We start from the raw sequence: 7,426 nt of genomic DNA, 5'->3' as shown, positions 1-7,426 counted from the left end.
AGTGACAATGACTAATTTGGGTTGCTGGGTTCCATTCATTGTTTAGCCATGCCATAGCCTGGCTGGCATAGTTACTGATGTGTCAATGATTCTGGCTAATTATCATGTGACATTGTCCGTTTGGGTTACATGGTACTGTTCATTGGCTCCTCCTGAAGTGTGGCAGGGTCCACGGCACTGCTAAGGTGTTAACGTTTTGGACTCTATGCTTAAATGTAATTTGCATCATTATGTTCCGACTATTGCTGAGGCTTGACCACCCCGTCTCCGTGGCAGGGATGTATGCCAGTGGAACCATGCCCCTCTGGGATAATTCCCTTTCCTGTTTATGTAACTCTTCCTCTAAGTTTGGGTTCCTGGGTGGGGAGTGGTTTGATTATCAACCTAATTGGGGGGTTGGAGTGGGTGGAGGGTGGGATGGGTTCTCCCCTAAGGAGTTGATACCTCCTACTAGAGGTCTGTATTTTTCATTGTTTCGTTTTGTTTTTGGCACACTTATGATATGCATTATTTAACGCACTGCTCATCACAACACGATTTGTGGTCCGTTTCACTACACTGCACGGGCTCTCCTATATTGACTCACTCCGCACCTTCTCATGGCAGACACTACATTCTGTACATGGAACATTAGAGGCCAAAATGACCATCGCAAGGCACGCCCTATGCACTCACAGCTTATCAAACACCAAGTGATGTCTGTTTCCTCCAGGAGACACACCTCCTTTCGGCCACCACCTCTAGGTAACTAGTGTGGCACTGCGGTGATTCCTATACCTCCTTCTATTCTAACTATTCCCGAGGCATCTCCATTCTCTTCCGCAGAGGTCTCCCCTGGGAAACTATCCAATCTTTCATTGACTCCGAGGGCAGATACGTGATCCTTGCTGGCACTCTTTACAACCAGCCACTGATTTTAGCGGCACAATACGGCCCCAACTCCGACAATCCTGACTTTTTGACATGCATCTGGCCGCTCATATCCTCCCTAGGACCCCGCTCCCTGATCTGGGGAGGCGACTTTAACATAGCTCTATCGCCGGCGCTAGTCCACGCAGGCAGCCAAACCCAGCACCCTCAGGCCACCTTCCTGCTTCATTCCATTATGTTGGACAACTTTTTGCTGGATGCATGGCGGCACTCGCACCCGGACAGGCACGAGGGCACCTGCGTCACAGGATCGCAGAGCTCATGGTCTCACCTCGATCTTTGGATTACTACGTGTGACATATCCTACCGGACCACCTCAGTGGATCGCATGGCCTGCATCCACTCTGACCACGCCCCTGTACGCCTGCACCTGTGGCTCTCGCTCACAATGTGTTATATATTTGCTTGGCGTTTGCCCCCACTGACCTTCAGGATGCCGCTTTTCGCAAAGAGATATGCAGTGCTATAATTACCTACTTTGAACTCAACATTGGCTCGGTGGATTCACCTTCACCCCTTTGGAAGGGTTTTAAGGCCTTCATTTAGGGGGAGTGTATTGCCAAGCAGTCCGGGGTGCTGAGGTCTATTTGCGGCACTCTTGAAAGTTTGGAAAATGACATTAAAACCATGGACCTCCAAAAATCTCGAGATCCCTGCCTTGCTACGCTTGCGTTGATTAGAGCGAGGTTTACTGAATTCCATGAAGAGGCTGACAGGGAGATGATGTTTTTGGGGAGAGAGGCGTGGGCCAGTCGCTATGGTGAGTGAGAGAGACCTGGGAAGACTCTTGCGACTCTCCTCAGACAACCGCATGCCTCCTCCTACATAACGGAGCTGAGGGACAAGACCGCTGGCAGAACAACCTCTCCTACTGAAATCATCACCAGAATCTCCACTTTCTACTCCCAGTTGTACTCTGCTGGTGAGGCGGCTCCTCTGGAGCTTATGGATCAATATTTTGACACCATAGAACTCCTATGGCTCAGTAACAATCACCAGGACTATCTCGATGAGCCATTCACTCAGGAGGAAATCTCCACTGTCATCGCAGGTCTCCCAGGTGACAAGGCTCCTGGGTCTGATGGTCTCATCCCTGCATTCTGCAAACAATACGCGCATCTTCTTGTTCCGCACTTAGCCGGCAGGTATAACGACTCTCTTGAACGGGGCAGCTTCCCCCCCATCTATCCATGAGGCTTTGCTCACTCTTCTCTTGAAACCTGACAAACCCCCTGATTGCTGTGATTCATATCACACCTTATCCCTCATAAACACTGACAATAAAATTGATGCCAAATTACTGGCTACTCGCCTCTTCCCCCTCATGTACCTACTTGCCTGCCGGGATCAATCTGGTTTCATTCCAGGGCGGCCACCTCTAACAACTTGCAAACAATCTTCTCGGTCCACCAACAAATCAACCCCTCACTACCAGCTGTGGCAGCCTTACTGGAAGCTACCAAGGCCTTTGACACTTTGGAGTGGCCTTTTCTCTTCTACCTTCACCCTCACTTGGGATTCAGCCAAAATGTTGTACGTAAAATACAGTTACTATAAACACTACTCACAGCTCACATCAGGGTCAATGTGCAGGTTACTAACCCCATTGCCATCTCAAGAGGTACCTGACAAGGGTGTCCCCTTTCCCCTATACTTTTTGCCATTGCCATGGAGCCTTTTGCGGCACGTCTGCGCCAACATCACACTCAACGGAACAGTGGCTTCTCGGCGCGTGCCCTGGTCACATCCATATACTTGGATGATGTCACGTTGTACGTCCGAGACCCTCAAGAAAATCTTGCTCCCATGACCAAGAATCCAGGTGAACTGGAGCAAATCTGTCCTTTTCCCCCTTAGGGACACTCCAAAACCCTTCATTCCTGACTATCCCTTTGTTTGGGCGTCTGGTCCCACTAGATACCTTGGCATCTGACTAAGCAGGGATGTTGACGAACTCTTGAAGTCTAATGTTAGACTGGCGATGGACTGGCTGGAGACTAAGATCCGCATGTGGCTAAAGCTCCCTTTATCGTTAGCTGGGCACATTGCCATTGCCAAAATGGTGGTACTCCCAACATTTTTATATCTCTTTTTAAATATCCCTATCCCTCTTACGTCACATTTTTTACCCAAACTTCATTCCAACATTATCACTCTGGTATGGGCCAGACGTCAACCTAGAATTGCTTATGATATTCTTAATCTACCCCTGGTCCGTGGCGGTATGGGGTCCCCAGATTTTAAGCTCTACGCACTATGTGCCCAAGCCAGTTTTCTCCACTTCTGGCTACACCCCACACCATTCCAGCCTCACAAGGCGGTCGAGATGGACCTTGCTGCCCCATGGCCTCTTCAAACTGCACTATTCCTCCCACCCATGACCCCCTGAGGCGAATTTGATACGGTTGAATGCCTGCGTTAGGCCTGGGACGGTCTGCACAAATACACTGGCGCCAACACATTGTACATAGTTTCCCTGAGACTGGGTAGTAACACCCAGCATTTCTCTCATTACAGACAGCTGGCATGGCTCTTCACGCTACTCAACTGGGCCTCAGCACTGCAGCGGACATCTATCCCGACAATACATTCTTCTCCCTCCCCGATAACGCGGCTTCCCTTGAAAAATTGCTGTACTATCAGATTAGGGCAACATGTAGAGAAGCTAACCCCGCCTTCCCGCAGGCCCAAAACCCAACGCAGCCCTCATATTCGTTCACCCTTCCAGCTCCCTGCAGAAGCTGGTCACTAGATTATATGCTCTTACATTGGTCGCCACCAACACCGAGTGCGCCCACAATGCGTGGAGTGTGGACTAAGAGGGGGACCTCCCTCCTGAGCATTGGCTTACTGCTGCAACCAGACCAATTGCCTCTCCCCTAATTATCGCCTGAGGCTCACTTATTTTAAGTTTTTGCATAGACTCTACGCCACCCCTTATCGGGCTTAATTGACAACGACAGATGCAGGCGCTGCTCGGCTCCGGTGAGGATTTTGCTCATCTGGCTTGGATGTGCTCCAGGGTAGCATTGTTCTGGCAAGGGGTATGCACTGCTATTAGCGACATCACACTTGAACACATCACCCCTGATCCACTGATATGTCTCCTTGGTTACATTAAACACAAGTGTGATGCCAACCGTAAACTAGTTGCGATGCTGCTGGTGCTTGCTAAGTGCAGTGCATGCACTGGGGGGCACAAATTAGCTCCCACGGTCAAGAATTGATTAGACGATGCAGCCTACTGCCAGACACTCCTTGGCAAGTTTTGGGATTTGATGCCTGCGCCCAGCAGACCCCCAGATATATGGCCCCCCCTCATCTCCTATCCCCAATGGTTGACCACCCTAGACAACCCAGTAGTGGCCTCCCCCAATTAGAAACACACAAAACGCCGGGGTTGAGGCTGTTGATCCCCCCCCCCGCCCCCTTCCCCGGGCCAGATTAATTATGCCTCTTCCGCTGTGCCTTGGTTACTATTCAGTTAGTGACAGGCTATGTATGTGTCTTTCTAGGCCTTCACCTCCCTACAACATGGAGTGCAACTGAAAATGTAATATCTACCGTATTACTGCTGTGATGTCAACTTGTAATGTAATATGTGTTCATTTGTCTAATAAAGGGTTTTGAAAATATATATATATATATGTCCCTGTGGCAAGTCCCCCCAAACTCTTTATGATACTTATCTCCTCTTTCCCCTGATGGGTGCAAATTGGGCTGTGTTTTTCTGTCTCACCACTTTCAAAAATCGCCATATGCTTGCTGGGTACACAGAGGAGAAGGAAAGTGGTAGGCAGAGAGGTATGGTTGGGGATCGAAAGACAGAACATTCAGGTCCAACTCGATATCCTACCACTCTTAAAGTGGAAGCCACTTAAGGCCTGAGAAAATGCTCATGCACCAAAGACAAGAAACAGTTCCAACACTAATCTTTAGATATAAGTAAGCAATGTATGGTGATTCGATGGTAAAATGAATTGACCTGTTTTTTTTAAAGACCCAGCAATGGGATAGAATGACCACAAATCATGTAAGTAATTTCTTAATTGCTGATTAAAATTAATCGCAATATATACATACAAGGATGCGATTTGACATATGGCATAAAATAAAATAACAACAGTGACTTCTTTGAAATGTTTCCAAAAAGTACAACAATAAAAAAATGTATCATTTGGCATAGCAAGAAATGACGACTATAACTTCATTTAATGCATTTATGAAAAAATACATCAATATGGGTGGCTGTGGATCAGGTTTAAAATCGATTTGTAATATTTAAACTGTGCTTCATAGAGTTTGTGATACTTGTAAGGCGAATGAGGCTGCTACTGGTTGGGAACAGTCATCAATTTTGATTAAGGACCGGGGTTTGCTTTGTAAACACGCTTTTTACTTGGAGCTGAAACCTAGTGGCCCAGCCAGAAACTGAAAAATGTGGCCATTCAGGAGAGCCATCACTGCTTCTTAGCGGGGACCAGATTTTTGATGGAAAAGCGCCCACACGAAATATTAGTAGTGAGTGTTCAGTGGACACTGAAATATGGGCTATCAAATATGGTTGCTTTCTCCGAGTAGGGTAGGAGTGCAGAACTGTTAATGCATGCCTTTTCTGGGTAAACTCTGCCTTATCAATGTTCCAAGATTGTAGTTTTGCAGCCTTGTAGACAATCTTTTTTATAGGTGATGTAGTCCAGTTTTGATTTCCAGGCGTTATCTAGGTTTAGGTTGCATAAATCCTGCTGAAGGGCCATTGGCCACAAATCTTTGTGGTTGGGCTGCCACCTCATTTCCGACCAACACAAGGCAACCAGTGAAGCGTGTAGGGCTGTTCTAAGCTTCCAATATCTATATATATAAAAACTAAAGTATGTCTGTCTGTCTGTTTGTCCTTTATGCATTACTACACCATTCATCCGATCGCCATGAAACTTTGGGACGTTGTTGAGTACACTCCATCGAAGGTTTCTGTCAAATTTTAGTTTTTTAAATCTGCCCACCAGGGGCCCTCATAATCTTTCGAATACTTAAATAGGCAGCGAATTTGCGAGCATCGTCGACAGTTATGACCCCCAAATGGAAATCGATTGGTCAATCTACATCAGAAGCACGAAAGAAAAAGGCATTATGAGATTCAGAAACAGACGAGCAACGGGAAGCAAGATTAGAAGCTGTTCGAATACAAACTGCTCAAGCCCGTAATTTTCAAAAGAACAAGCATCGAGAATCAAGATTGTAAACAGATTGATTACGCACTGCTCAAGCCCGCTCGAATGAAACAAGAGAGCAACGAGAATCAAGATTGGAAAACGATCAATTACGCACTGCTCAAGCCCGCTCAAATGAAACAGGAGAGCAACCAGAATCAAGATTGGAAGCCAATTGAGGACGCACTGCTCGAGCCACACTTAGAAATGTTTTAAAAAATAAAAGGAATAAGTTTCAATAACAATGACACAATGTAAATTTAAGGTTATTATAACGAGTTTCCTTGAATTTCCTTTCTTCTGAGATCACAGCAACGCGTGACGGGTAAGCTAGTAGTCTATAAACAGCACCCCTCCTGACCGAGATTTGATGGAACAGGCCAAACTCCAGTCTCACCTGTGAATGAGATATGTATTGTGGAAGCCGGAAGATGTATTTAAAAAGGATCAATTGAAGCTGATTTAGTGTTGTTGCATCATTCCCCTTTAAGAAATGACCTGTAGCAGGTAGTACTGTGATTTACTACTTATCTTTAGGTGGAGCCTAGAACCAGTGCGCATGCACTGCTCTGTAAGACTAATTGTAGAGGAGTAGGATATAGAAGCCCCGCCCACTCTCCACCCATATTTGCCATTGGCATGTTTCATTGTCCATCCTAAAGGCTGCCTTCTGATTCATCAATATGCTTGGCAGTCCCTCCTCAGTACCGCCTCCTCTTCCTTTGTCACCTCCCATGGCAACTGGCCCCTTTACTTAAGTTGAGTTACAGTACATGTTATTTAGACTGTGAGCACTATTTTCTTTAATGAGGTTCTCCTACTGCAGGCATGACATGTTGCAGTGCCTTCTTTGCTCCCCCTCCCTCCCATTGTCGTGCATTCTTCCCCCACCCCGCCCTCCCTCCCGTTGTCCGTGCCTTCTCCCCGTCCTCTCGTTATCTGTTCCTTCTCGCACCCCCATTGTATGTGCCTTTTTCCCTTCCCTCCCACCCGTTGTTCATGCCTTCTCTGTCCGCCCTCCCTCTCGTTGTCCGTGATGCATACCATTTGCAATGCATAGGTCTTGCGTAAATGCTAGACCTATTGCATTGCAAATGCTTGTTTTTTGTAGTCATTTAAATGCAAACAATAGTTTGCTAGTAAGGGCTCTTCTTTGATTTAGGTGCTCCCTGAACGATAATCTAGGATCCATTATGACACCTAGGTATTTGTATTTTTTAACGAGGTCTAAGGGTTTCCCGGTGGCTTTTGAGTTAAAACTAGAATGGCTGCACCTTGAATTGGCT

This window comes from Lissotriton vulgaris, chromosome 2_1 (assembly GCF_964263255.1).
Source record: "Lissotriton vulgaris chromosome 2_1, aLisVul1.2, whole genome shotgun sequence".
Taxonomy (NCBI): Eukaryota; Metazoa; Chordata; class Amphibia; order Caudata; family Salamandridae; genus Lissotriton; species Lissotriton vulgaris.
This window is presented reverse-complemented; position numbering follows the sequence as displayed.